The sequence below is a fragment of the Paramisgurnus dabryanus genome, chromosome 8 (genome assembly GCF_030506205.2).
Source record: "Paramisgurnus dabryanus chromosome 8, PD_genome_1.1, whole genome shotgun sequence".
Lineage (NCBI taxonomy): Eukaryota > Metazoa > Chordata > Actinopteri > Cypriniformes > Cobitidae > Paramisgurnus > Paramisgurnus dabryanus.
In genome coordinates, this window is record NC_133344.1 from 4,239,939 (window position 1) to 4,255,470 (window position 15,532).

Sequence of the window (15,532 nt, forward strand, 5' to 3'; positions counted from 1 at the left end):
CACACTTTCACTGCACAGACACCATATACGTGTTCTCCAAATGCTTAAGAGGAGCCTCGCCTAGCCTCTGAAGGAAGTGACTTGTAAGGACTAGTCTTGCCAAGGAAGTATCCTTGACATTGGGAAACAGCCAGAGTTGTAGAGACTTTTAATCCATCAAACGGCTGCGACCTATTTTTTTGTTTAAGGCGCACCATTGAGAAATTAGGGCGCATGTGCAATTGGTCGCGCTTTCGAGCCCTGGCAGGACATTAAACGCGTCTCGTGTCTTTCAGGGATCTTTCCGGTATCTGTGGGAATGCACACACAGATTCCGGCAAGTCATTGGCAGTGTGAATGAACCAAAAATCTAACATTCTCAGAAATATTCCCGGTCCATTTTCAGTAATGTCAGTGTGAAAGGGGCACACTGTCACTGAGACTATGCCTGTGAATACCAGACTAAAGTCTCAAATCTTATTGTGAAATAAAGAGAATCACAATTTGATTAATTTCACTATGATTTCAATCACTGACATGACATTACTCAGTCAATATTAAACATATCAAGTTTATATTTTCGCAGAATGTTCTTTACATTATGTCTACACCTTATCAGCTCTCTATCAAGCTTCAAAGGGGGTCGGAAATGTTCAACCAAATTCGTTGGAATGGGTTTTTTTTGGGGGGGGGGGATAAAGATGTTCCGATGACATTTTTCTCTTCCAGATTCCGATACCTGGGCTCGGGGTATCGTCCGATACGGAGTACAGATACGATACCTGGCTGTGTATCTGTATAATATACAGCTGTACATACTGCTAGCCCTGTATGAATGGATAACTGTTTTATGGTGTGCTTTAGACTTATTCATGTATAAAACATGAACAAATACATACAGTGAACTAGAGTATTTTTATTATCTGAAAGACATTTGACAGTAATATTTATTTATCCTAAGTGAAAATACTGGTATCGGAATCGGAACAACTCTAGGGGGGAATGATGTTGAGATCAAGAGACCTTAGGAGATTATGAGGGAACTGTAGTAATGATATTATAATGCAACTTTAATCATCCAAAAGTTATGGAACCAGCCATATGCTACAATATTAACAAAAAGTTTAATACATGTTGATTTATTTGATTTGCAATGACCCAGTTGTAATAACAGGACTGACACCTGTCTTTTGTCTATATGTGTGAATCTAGAAAAAGATACAGAATCTCAATTCTTCATCCTTCTTTGTGTAAATAAGAGTGAAAAGACAATTAAATTGTTTCATGTTTCTTTCAGATGTTAAGAGTGATTCATGTTTGGATATAGAAATAACGTCCTCAACATCAAAAGAGCGACTGACAGCACAAACTCTTTCCTGCATCACCTGTGGAAAGACATTCAGCTCACAGAGACATTTAGAGAGACATGAGAGAAAACACACAGAACAGAAACTCTTCACCAGATCTGAGATCAGCTTTACTACCTTACAAGAGAAGAAACTTCATTCAGAAGACCACAGAGAGAATAAGAAAAAGAAGAAGAAGCAGTTTCACTGTGAGCAGTGTGGGAAGATTTTTGTCTCTTCCTCTGATCTAAATGTTCACATGAGGACACACAGTGATGAAAAGCCTTTCAACTGCACTGAATGTGGAAAATACTTCACAACCAAACAATATCTTAAAGTTCATCAGAAAGTTCATACAGGAGAAAAACCTTACAAATGCTCTCAGTGTGACAAAACTTTTTCTCAGTCAAGTCACTTGAAAGCACATCAGAGACTTCATACTGGAGAGAAACCTTACGTCTGCGCTCAATGTGGAAAGAGCTTCTCTTATTCATCTCATTTAAGAGTTCATCAGAGAGTTCATACTGGAGAGAAACCTTATCACTGTAGTCTCTGTGGGAACAGTTTTAGTCAAAGGGCTACATTACTAAATCACAAGATAATTCATACAGGTGAAAAACCTTTCAAATGCTCTTAGTGTGACAAGACGTTTGCTCAGTCACGTTGCTTACAAGTCCATCAGGGAGTTCATACTGGAGAGAAACCTCATCACTGCAATGTTTGTGGGAAGAGATTTAATCAACATGAAAATTTATTAAGACACCAGAAAATTCATACAGGTGAAAAACCTTTTAAATGCTCTCAGTGTGACGAGACATTTACTTTTTTAGCTTCCTTAAAAACCCATCAGAGAGTTCATACTGGAGAGAAACCTTATTACTGTATTGTTTGTGGGAAGAGTTTTACTCGCCATGGCAGTTTAGTAACACACCAGAGACTTCATACAGGTGATAAACCTTTCAAATGCTCTCAGTGTGACAAGACATTTGCTTGTTCAAGTAATTTAAAATCCCATCAGAGAGTTCACACAGGAAAGAAACCTTAACACTGTAATGTTTGTGGGAAGAGTTAATCAACAGTCAGTATTTGTTCTTTTGTTCTGATATTTTGAGTAAAGTTTGAAATCATGCCAATTTACTTCCATAGTATTATTTGTTCTTACTATGTGTTGTTTTTTGACAGTTGTTTTATGAGTGAAATACACAGTTAAAAAAGTTACCATGAAAGTACACTAAAAGTTAGTTTCTGTACACTGTACGGTAGTTTTTGTACAGAGATTTGAACCTCACCATGTTTAAGTCAATAAAAAACAGACACCAACAGGGCCGGTGTCTGTAACTTAAGAAAACAAACAACTTCTGATTTCCAACAGATATTTTATCAAAACTTGTTACTACCAAAGACTATAGCATTACAAAACAACACGTTAGTGTAGTGAACAGCATACAACAAAGCATTCCAGATCCCTCCCCGATTGCAACATTTGGACTGAACACTAGCATTCTGAATGACATCTTTATGTGATGTTATGTTTAAATAACGTTATTAACGAATGAATGAATGAATGCATGTTTGATAGAGTAACATTTTGATGTTATACTTTTTAAACTCAGAATAATGCCATTGGTATTTTGGAAAAATAAAGATTGTTTGACATTCAGCTACATGGTCACCGTCATTTCTCTATTATAAGTTTAGGTAACTTGTACGTTTAGATAACAATTACAAAACCAGCAAATTATTGCATGCACATACAGTACAAAGCATGATTATTTATTTAGATTTCAGAACGAGCACATTTCTCATTAATACTAAATATGCTGCGGTTGGCCGCTGATCTGATACTCTAATAAAGATGAATGTATAATAATTGATTAAAAAGCAAAACTATGTACATGCTTAGGACGTTTGCATTGTAATAATGTACAGGGTAACTTCAGATATAAAAACGAAGACTTGTAAAGTGATGTTTTATATCATTAAAATCTGATAACGTCTACCATTGATTTAACATTTGGGTATACCAACATGGCGGGGCGGTGGCTTTACAATCGTGACGTCATGCGCAATCCAGTCATTTATATAGATCAGAAAGACTATAACGGATCATCAGAAAACCAACCAAGTTTCTGAATCTCTCCTTGAGATTTTACAGCTCCTCATTCTGAGTTTGACAACAGAGACTGAACCAGATCGATCACAAGTTTTGAGATTATGTGTCCAGAGACTAAGTGGATCACACCACGTTCCGAGCCTCACGTCCAGAAAGGCAATCAAAGACGTCTGCAAAAAAGGTGGAGCTCATAAGAGCAAACCTTCACTTCAAAGGACCTTCATCTGCGTGTTCCAGATTTGTTAAGGACCTTCTGCACCCACTACAAGACCGCTAGAATTCTCTCGATGCCTATTGGAGATCAGCATTTTCACAGCACTTCATGTTCAAGGCTGTTGAACTGAACCTGACTCTTTCCCCATTGCAGCAAGGAAAAGCTTGACACGTGGCCGACGGGCCACCACCGGACTGCTCATTCGACCGCACAGAATGTAAATATCACACAAACAAATCTTTCCTGAAACCATGGCATTGGTCTATTCTATTACTAACTATTTAACATAGATGCTTCTCAATATTGCATAACTGATTTCTTTAACATTTATCAGATAAAACTTTCATTATTTGGGTTATTAGAAATAAGGGTTTCATCTTAAAAGAAACAGAAACATTCTGCCATGAATTGAACTCAGTCACTTAAATTTTCTATTCTTTGCATTTTAGTTTCTATCTTTTTCTATTATTTAGTATTATTCAGTAGTGTTTTTAGTTTTCTTGTTTATCTTTTGTTAATAAATTCCATTTTATTACCACTGTGTCTTTCTTGTGTTGATAATACAGTTAAAGGGTTCTACAAGCTGGTCAGAATCTCACAAAATCCTTCAGATAATTTAGATGACAAACTCCCTCTAATTTACATATTGTCTTATTTGTTGAATGATCTATTAAGATATCATCATTATTATTGTTAAAGTGAAATTCTTTAGCTGGTGCCGTGAAGTAGAGGAGGGAGGGGTCATCTGACACACGCACACAGTGAAACCTCTAATGTCCTACACCCAGTTGTTGCCTGTGTAAAAATCACAAAATTAATTTGTGCTCATGTCAAAATCACTACACTGTATTTTAAATAATTGGAACAATTTGTTTTCCTGAACATGGATATACCAAACCCAAACTAATTTGACCATTTAAGGTCAATATTTTCCACCCGGAAGCTGTTCTGGTGCTGAAACGGCTGCTTAAAGTCTCACATTGCTAAGCTGAATCAAGGCCCAAATGGGGACAATTTATTTTGAATAGGACCACATTATTATGAGTGAGTATTAGATTGATGTGTGTCTGGGGGTGTTTCTGTAATGTAGTGTCTGCTATACCTGCAAATCATATTAATGTTAAAGCACTGAAAAAAAACTATTCTTTGGAGTGATTAGGCAAGTTAAACTCCAATTCGACCATATTCTTTTCCCAGCTTTGTGCCATCTCAAACAAAAATTGTGTAAAGCAAGAAGGGTGAAATTGCAAATGTAAATACCACGAAAGTCAGCTGTGTGTTCACCGTGGAAATTAGTTATCCTAGCTATATGTACACTATAAGTACCTGTCATTAACCCTCACTTGCGTGTAAGTACTAAATACTTATATTGTACATTTATTTGTAAGTACAGTAGTGCTTCTTGTTACTTACAGTATACCTATAAGTATGTATCTGGTATTACCCAGTACTAGTGGTGGGTTGCTTGACACACTGTCCCGACACACGTAACGAGCTTTCGAAACACTACTGCTTCGAAACAGTGCTCCGGAGCCTTTGTAGTGTTTGTAGTGCTCACTTCATTTCAGGGAAGTTCTCATTTTTCAGCGCTGTTAGATTAAACTAGAAAGCCTAAATGGTATGAACAGTTTGACCCCATGCTGCGCGCGCACCCGAGAGTCATTCAATGGTTACAAACATTGAAGGGGTCTATAGAAAACGTTCTAATTATGTATTTTAGCCCTACAATGTTTTTAAATGTCCTTTTTTGGTTTTTATTTAAGATGTGTTTTTTAAAAGGTTTTAAAATATTGTGCTGCAACATTACCTGTATTACAATGAAAATACAACATTGTGAAAAGTTGTAAAAACTTTTTTGTTTATTTTTAATCTGATCATAGGCTCGTTGTCCTACAATGTCCTATCTTTATGACTTTAAAAGTTTGATGTTTTGTCTTTATTCTTTAGCAATTATTTTCCCACCCCTTCTTTTCATTTAGTCATTATACATAAGTTTGTGATGATTTCTTGCCATAATTGAGACGCCTAGTTGTTTGGCTAAATCCATTGTAAAGCAGTGAGCGTCTTCTGTCTCCAGTACAGCAGGAGGCGCTGCAGCTCTTTAATTCGCAGATAAACTCACTAAAGAAAGAAAGAAAGAGCGCGCGTGTGATGTGTTTGTGTATCCTCAGTGTTTTTCTCTCTTGCGTGTTTCATTGAGTGTAAACAGAGTCTTGTCTCTGTGTATTTAAGTGTTGAGACGATGATGATGAGATGTGATGTAAATGAGTAGGAACTGATCTTTCCATGCTGGATATATTGATGATTTCATCACAGAAATCTCTCAGCTGAAGAAAGAGGTGGCGTTACTGGAGACAAACCTGAGGTCAAGAGGATATTTAGCAATGAATCGAGAGGTTTGTACAGCTTAAACATCATTTACCTGAATCAGACAACATCAAATCATTTCTAATCTTACTGTGTGTGTGTGTGTGTGTGTGTGTGTGTGTGTGCGTGCGTGCGTGCGTGCGTGCGTGCGTGCGTGCGTGCGTGCGTGTGTTGTGTTGTGTTGTGTTGTGTTGTGTTGTCAGGATGTGGATTGTTGTGAATCTTCAGTGTATGTGACTGATGATGGGAGTCTGGATTCAGTGTGGATGAGCAGAGATCAGAGCCGCACACCACAGCCACTGCTGGACTCTAAACTCTCTGAAGAGAAATCCAGACACACACAGGACTCCGATCTCAGTCTGACTTTACTCTGTTATACTGAGTCAAAGCCCACAGACACTCAGGACACTACAGTGTGTGACAGTAAACAGAGCTTACAGGAGGATCAAACCTCCACAGAGTCTCTGGATTCTGTCTGTAACGCTGGAGAACAGCAGCAGATCCTGCAGACCAAACTGAAGATGTATTCAGTTAAACTCATCGACTGCACGAACCTCATGATGAAGATTAAAACTGAGCCCACAGAAATCAAAACTGAACCCACAGAAATCAAAACTGAACCCACAGAAGAGGAAGATTGCACAGAGGAAGATGATGATTTTATTATTACAGGTATGTCTCCTTGATTATAGTTTTTTTTTTTTTTTTTACATTTTTAACCTTAATGTGAGTACCTTTTTTTTAAAGGAGTTTATTATCTTTAATACTTATTGAGCAACAGGCAGGCTTAAACCGTTAGTTCACCCCAAAATCATAATTTTATCATAAATCACTTACCCCTGTGTCGTACTAAACCCCAAGTGCTCCGATTGTGTTCAGAACAAATTTTTGGATATTTTTGATGAAAACTAAGCCCAGCAAACACGGAACGTTCCAAAACTGTGTACACTTATCCCATGACTTTAACCACAACCTGCACAATACTGTGCATTTACAGCACTTTGTTCAAATGCTAACACACAGCTGTCAGAACTGTGAACCCTAAATTCAAAACTTTTCAGCCTTGTGCCTTTCAAACACTGCTGATTGCAATTTCATATATATATATTTTCATATATAATTACTACAGACTACTGAAGCAAATTGCTAATTTTCATTTACCTTAAAGAATTATGAAAAAATCATTTAAAAAAAGTCATGTGATAAATCAATATATAGATAAATCATTCTTTGAAGAAAACTTTACTTTGTATGAAGTCAATGAAATTGTTGAAACTGTAAAGATAAAAAGTTAGTATTTTCTGTATTGGTGTTTGATGTTAGTGTTTTTCCTCTCAGTGTGTTCTGAGTGACAGTGTGTGTTATCTCCGTGAGGGTTGTGTATAGCGTTTGGCTGCACTGAGCTGTTTTGAGTCATGTGTTAAGAGTTGTGCTCAGGTGACTTTTGGTAGTACAGACTGAAGTTAGAGTTTTGCACATGTAGCTCCAGTTGCTCACTGTCGTTTAGCAAACGAAAAAAACTGTAAGGCAACTTGGTAAAGCTCACAGGGCAGTGAAGTAAATGCCCGCTGCTCCGTGTGTGTTCACTACTGCTGAATTGTTAAGGAAATTAAATGAAAACATTAATAAATCTATTGTATTCTTTATTAGAGCGCAAGTTGTGCGCGCTCCACTGCTGCAGTACGTGCTTGCGAACTCGCATAATTTTTACCTCAGAGAAAACATTATTTTACCGATTTCTTTTCTCTCTTTCGTCATTTAGTAACTTAAATATGAGAGAACAAATATACATTTCAGTGGTTTTCGATCGATTTTAACATCTGTATGCAGAGAATATGAAGTTAAAAGATGATTGATGTAAAAACAGAGATAGCTAATGTTTTGGCGGATAGACTGCTGTGGTAAGATTCGTTAAAGTGAATGAAGTGTTTTATTTGTCTCTCTTTAGCTCCGAGACTACATTATTGTAGCCAAATTCTTTTATCTCTTTCTTGCTGTAGTAACGTTCACTTAAATATGTGTGGACAAAAATATATTTTAATGATTTCTGATCAATTTGACATCCCTGGTGAAAAAAACAGCATACCATCAAGACCAGCATATGTTGTGTTTTGGTGCTGGTTTGCTAGTGAACACCAGCTAAACCAGCATCAGCACCAGCTAAATCAGCACCAAACCAGCATTGGCACCAGCTAAACCAGCACCAAACCAATGTTAGCACCAGCATCCCATGCTGGTCATACCAGCAAGACCAGCATATGTTGTGTTTTAGTGCTGGTATGCTGGTGACCACCAGCTAAACCAGCATCAAACCAGCATAGACCAGCATAATTCCCATGCTGGTCCATGCTGGTTTGATGCTGTTTTTTCAGCAGGGATGTCTTATGAAGAGAATATTATGTAGCCTAAGGGAGAAGCTTTTGATATTGTGGTAACACTTTACAATAAGGTTCATTAGTTAACATTAGTTAATGTATTAACTAACATGAACAAACCTTGAGCAATGCATTTGTTACAGTATTTATTTATATTTGTTAACCCTGCTGAAAAAAGCAGCATACCAGCAAAATCAGCATTGTGTTTTGGTGCTGGTTTGCTAGTGAACACCAGCTAAACCAGCATCAGCACCAGCATTCTCACAAGCTAAACCAGCACTAAACCAGCATTGGCACCAGCTAAACCAGCACCAAACCAGCGATAGCACCAGCATCCCATGCTGGTCATACCAGCATATGTTGTGTTTAGTGCTGGTATGCTGGTGACCACCAGCTAAACCAGCATCAAACCAGCATAGACCAGCATAATTCCTATGCTGGTCCATGCTGGTTTGATGCTGTTTTTCAGCAGGGATGTCTTATGAAGAGAATATTATGTAGCATAAGGGAAAAGCTTTTGATATTGTGGTAACACTTTACAATAAGGTTCATTAGTTAATGTATTAACTAACATGAACAAACCATGAGCAATACATTTGTTTTTATTCATATTTGTATTTATTCATATTTGTTAACCCTGCTGATAAAAGCAGCATACCAGCAAAACCAGCATTGTGTTTTGGTGCTGGTTTGCTAGTGAACACCAGCTAAACCAGCATCAGCACCAGCATTCTCACAAGCTAAACCAGCATTACCACCAGCAACAAACCAGCATTAGTACCAGCATCCCATGCTGAAAGACCAGTCATACCAGAAAGACCAGCAATATGTTGTGTTTAGCTGCTGGTATGGTGGTGACCACCAGCATAGACCAGCATAATACCCATGCTGGTTTGATGCTGTTATTTTCAGCAGGGAATCCCTGCATTCAGGCTTTCACGATATAGAGGTAAGGGGAATGTCAGCAGAATGTTGAAGCAACAACATGTTAGCAGATCGTTAGTGCAACGTTCCTCTAACGTTTAGGGATGGGTATCGGTAAGGTTTTAACGGTATTACTACTCTTACTGATATTGCTTAACGGTCTGGTACTTTAACGGTATTCTTATCGGTACTTTGGCCAATGTTAACATTTGATCATGAACCTATGTTCACATGATTAAGTTAATTATATGTGTCTGCATTTCATTATTACAAATTAATTTCTGGATATCATTTCTAAATAATATACATTTATTTGTTAATGCACCAGCGTGAAAGCTGCAGAAAAAAATACTCTAAATAGGATATTTACATGTAGGTTATTTTGTAAACTAACTTAAAGTGCTGTGCATTTAGCCAAATGTTTACATACTGATTTTTCTTAATTTGGGATTTTTAAAAAAAGTAGAAAATATGTTGAATGCCTAACTTCATTTCTCCCAAATGAAATCAACAGAATTTCAATGTAAGGTAAGCAAACCAATTAGGGAGATTGTACATTTAATTTAAATGACGTGAACTACGTTGATTCAACATGATTTTAGCATACATGCTGACAGGCGCGGTGGGCGCGTGCAGCAGGTGCCGCAAATGATGGGTCCTCTGAGGGTTAGACCGTCTCATTTCAGTTCTCTTTGCAGACTTCTGATGCTGCCACCTTGAAAGACAGAGTGCTCGCCTTTTAAGGTTGCATGCTTAGAAGGTCGCAGCCCTTAAATTGCGACAAAGTTTCTGTCTGCACGTAATGCACTTTTGAAAGATGCTTTGACAGATTGCTTGTGTTTTTGCCCTTACATGCAAACATCTTGTTGCACTTACCTGTATGACAACGAACGTTGTCTGCAACAACTCTAGTGAAGTATTAGCACACTTCTGAACGTTTTGCTCTATCCGCCATCGTCACTCTTTGCATTATGTGGGAGTTTTCGTGCTGTTATGCGTGTGCGTACGCCGCGCTCATTGTGTTGTGTGTGCTTAGGACGATTCTAGAGGCCCATAATCTTTTTAAGTCTCCAGCCATTGACTGTACCACATGCACAACTCCCTCAGCTGGGCCCTCTCTCCCTCGCTTCGCCCAGACTCTACTCTGAATTTTTAGCTCGGTCGCGGTGTGAGGAGTGAACTTCAGAAGATATGACATCTGCATATGTGCAGTTTACATAATGTGACGCTGGAGCAGTATAATACAGATATACGTTCCCTGTTTTGTGTTATCATTATGAAGTTAGCTCTTATGCTGTTTTAATTAACATAGCCTGTATGAGTGAATTAACATAAACTAAAAAATTCTATCAGTTACACACACCAACGTTTTGTAAAACAATATGCCAAGGATGCAGGTCAGGACTTACCGGGGTGGGGGCCCCTGGGCTTGAATAAATTTTGGGCCCTACACTCTCAGAATAAAAGGTACAAAAGCTGTCACTGTGACGGTACCCTTTAAATGGGTCCTAATATTTACCATTAGGTACAGATATGGGTACGTTTGTACCCATATGCACTCTTTAGGTACAAAGGTGTACTATTTGAAAGGGTACCCCCCCCCAGTGACAGCTTGTGTAAATTGTGCACATACAGTAAACAAGCTGCTTTCCAGTCACTTTTGCGCCACAAATCCGCGATAATTAGATTTTAATATGATGATCGGATCGCGCAGTGCCGCATGAGGCCAAATTCCAAATAGCCGACTGTATATGAGGTTCAACCCGCCAAAGTTGCAAGTGGAGCATGCGAATGGTGAGTGATTCAGATGTCAATTTCTGAATGAAAGTGTTTCAATTTCAATTTATTTATTTGGATCCCCATTAGCCATTACCAAGGTAGTGGCTATTCTTCCTGGGGTCCAACAAGTAAAAAACAAAGTTACATTATATTACATTAATACATGACAAAAAAAAAAAAAAAAAAAAAAAAAACTAAAATAAAAACAATACAATTAAATATACAAACCCTATATTCATCAAAAACATCACGATCAGCAATTTATTGAATACTGTACCATTAAATAATTCTTTAAAACTTTTTTAAACCTCATTTTACTTGATAAAACACATGTAATATCCGATGGCAATTCGTTCCATATTTTCATTCCTCTATACACATTACAGTCCGTTGCTTGGCATTAGTTTTTGAAACAGGAAGCAGGAAGTATCCCTTTAATGCATGCCTGGTGTTAAAATTATGACTAACATTACTATACAAGAGTTTAGAGTACAATACATTTGGGTCCCTAGATACTGAAATGTTTCTTATAAAACATAGCAAAGAAAAAATTACCCTATCCTTCACCATTAACCAACCTAAATCTTTGTGCATTCTTATGATATTAACCCTTCTTTTACAGTTCAAAATTAATCGTGCAGCTCTATTTTGTACTAACTGTAATTTTCCTAAATCTTTGCTTAACGCACTTGACCATACCACTGGGCAGTAATCTAAATGAGTAAGAACCATTGTTTGCACAACTAGAGAGATGCAATACTGAGGTAAAAATTTTGCACATCTCTTAATTACTGATAGGCCTCTTCCCATAGCTTTTACCATATTTTCTATGTGTTTCGACCACTTAAGCCTACTGTCTAGAGTAACTCCAAGAAGTCTAACTTCCTCTACCTGTTCTATAGGCACACTCTTTACAGACAAATTTAATTTTGGTTTAGGTTTAAGTTTAGAAGTCGATCCAAACACAATACTTTTAGTTTTTGTCAAATTTAAAACCATCTTATTATTCCTTACCCACTTTACCACTAATTGTAACTCCTCATTTAAATCTTCCGCTAATTTGTCAATTGATGTAGCTGATAAATATAATGTTGTATCATCGGCATACATAACTGCCTTTGCATGCTTTAAAACAAAAGGGAGATCATTGGTAAAAATAGAAAATAATAATGGTCCTAAACAGCTTTCTTGAGGAACACCACATTGTAACTCTTTCACTTTCGAATAACTTCCATTATAAAATACACATTGCCTCCTATTAATCAGATAACTTTTAAACCAATGCACAGTTTGAGAAGTAAATTTAAAATATTTCAATTTTTCTAACAGTAAGTTATGATCCAATACATCAAATGCAGAGCTAAAATCCAACAATACTGTTCCTATTAAATTATTATCATCAATCGATACTAAACAATCATCTGTAATCTGTGTTAATGCTGTTCCTGTTGAATGTCCTACTCTATATGCATGTTGAAAATCAGAGAATAAATTATTCTTCTTAAAAAATAATTGAATCTGTTCACAGACCATTGTTTCAAACACTTTACTAAGAACTGGCAGTAAACTTATTGGTCGACTATTAGCACCACTAAAACTCAGAGCTGCATTTTTCTGTAAAGGAATAACCTTCGCTTCTTTCCAAGCTGAAGGAAAAATTCCTTTATTAATACTTATATTAAAAATGTGGCAAACTGGTTCCGCCAAACAGCTAGCTGCTAATTTTAGAAGACGACCATCTATGTTATCCATTCCTGATGGTTTATCTATATTTATCAATGCTAATTTTTGTTCCACTTGTTGTACATTTATTTTATTCATTTCAAAGCATAGGGCTGGCTTATCACTTGTTATTTTTTCAATTTGCCTTTCACTTGATGGAATATTATCAGTTAACATTTCTTTTCTAAGTTTATGTACTTTATCTATAAAAAATTCATTAAAATAATTTGCAATTTCATCTGATTTAGTTAAAAAAGAATCACCAGTCTCAATAAAAAAAGGAATTTGACCTGATCTCCTACCCATTATTTCATTAAGAATATTCCACAATTTTTTTCCATCATATTTATTTTCACATATTTTTACTTTATAAAATGTCCTTTTCTTTTTCCTGTTAATTTTAGTTACTTGATTACGTAATTTGCAATAAACTTCCCAATCCTGCTTATTCTTCGTCCTATTTGCTATACCCTTTGCCACATCTCTTCCTACCATAATATTCTTCAATTCATCATCGATCCATAGTGCCCTGGTATTCTTCACTGTATGTTTTTTCATAGGAGCATGTTTATCCACCAATGAATAAAATAATCTTTCAAAAGCTGCTAGTGCATCATCAGGATGATCTTCGTTATAAACATCAGCCCAACATATATTATTTACATCTCTACATAATAGTTCCTGACAAAATTTCTTATATGATCTCTTATAGATGACTTTTGGTCTTCCTTTAGGTACCTTTGTTTTTCTAGTAATCGCTATTATATTATGATCACTACATCCAATAGGAACAGATACACCCTTAGAGCACATTTCCATAGCATTGGTATAAATATGATCTATACAAGTAGATGTTCTCTGACCAAGACTATTTACATTGACTCTTGTTGGTTGATCAATAACTTGTGTTAAATTGCATGCATTAATCGTATTCATCACTGTAGTCTTTAAGGGACAAACCTGAGACATCCAATTAATATTTAAATCGCCCATTAAAAAAATTTCATTTCCAGTATCACATACATCATTAATCATATCACACAATTCACTTAAGTAACAACTATTTGCACATGGTGGTCTATAGCAACATCCAACAAATAATGCTTTAACAAATGGTAACTGTACTTGTAGCCACAAAACCTCTACATCTGTAGGCATTAAATCTTGTCTTATCTTTACAGGAATATGACTTTGAATATATATGGCCACCCCTCCACCATATCTATTTCTATCTTTCCTGTAAATATTATAACCATTTATATGTACTACATCATCTGAAAATGTTTGATCAAGATGTGTTTCTGTTACTGCTAGAACATGAATTTTATTTGTAGTTAAGACATCAGATATTTCAACAAGTTTATTCCTAAGACTACAAATATTATTAAAACTGCAAGCAGTGATGGAAGGGCCCTCGCACACATGACACCACCACGCCGTGGCATAAGAATTAAAGGGAACAGTAGTTAATAGGCATTTAAGCATGTAAACATAGGTGAACTATTTAAAAGTGTAGTATAATGTGCCACATTTCATGTTGCTAATTACAAATTACAGTGAGGTAGCATCGTGTAAGATAGCATGAGAGAGGGAGAGAAAGAGAGAGAGACAGAGAGAGAGAGAGAGAGTGAGCGAGTGTGTGTGTGTGTGTGTGTGTGAGTATGAGTGACTACATGTAAATGTTGGCACATAGATGTGTTCAGTCCAGGACTCTTATTGATCATGTAAAATTTAGGGCAGATCTGACTTTGAATAATCAGTGTAAAACATGTTACTTCTTGTTGCCAGCAGGTGGCGCTATGGCCATAAGTGACTATTGGCATGTAGATGTGTTCAGTCCTGGACTCTTGTCAATTATGTAAAGTTTGGGACAGATCAGACATTGCATAATCATTGTAAACATGTCACTTCCTGTTGCCAGCTGGTGGCGCTATAACTATAAGTGACTATTGGCGTGTAGATGTGTTCAGTCCAGGACTCTTATCAATCATGTGGAGTTTGTGACTGATCAGACATTGCATAATTAGTGTAAACATGTCACTTCCTGTTGCCAGCTGGTGGCGCTTTGACCATAAGTGACTATTGAGATGAAGATGTGTTCAGTTCAGGACTCTTATCACTCATGTGAAGTTTGGAACAAATCCGACATTGCATAATCATTGTAAACATGTCACTTCCTGTTGCCAGCTGGTGGCGCTATAACTATAAGTGACTATTGGCGTGTAGATGTGTTCAGTCCAGGACTCTTATCAATCATGTGGAGTTTGTGACTGATCAGACATTGCATAATTAGTGTAAACATGTCACTTCCTGTTGCCAGCTGGTGGCGCTATGACCATAAGTGACTATTGAGATGAAGATGTGTTCAGTTCAGGACTCTTATCACTCATGTGAAGTTTGGAACAAATCCGACATTGCATAATCATTGTAAACATGTCACTTCCTGTTGCCAGCTGGTGGCGCTATAACTATAAGTGACTATTGACATGAAGATGTGTTCAGTTCAGGACTCTTAGCAATCATGTGAAGTTTGGGACAAATCCGACATTGCATTATCATTGTAAACATGTTACTTCCTGTTACCAGCTGGTGGCGCTATGACCATAACTGACTGTTGACATGTAGATGTGTTCAGTCCAGGACTCTTATTAATCATGTGAAGTTAGGGAAAGATCGGACATTGCATAATCAGTGTAAACATGTCACTTCCTGT

The 15,532-nt window shown here is 36.9% G+C and overlaps 1 pseudogene; it reads left to right on the plus strand.

Annotated features, from left to right (window-relative positions):
• The first annotated feature begins 1,282 nt into the window (after positions 1 to 1,282).
• LOC135771721 (uncharacterized) lies at positions 1,283 to 4,026 on the plus strand (annotated as a pseudogene).
• Positions 4,027 to 15,532: the final 11,506 nt, after the last annotated feature.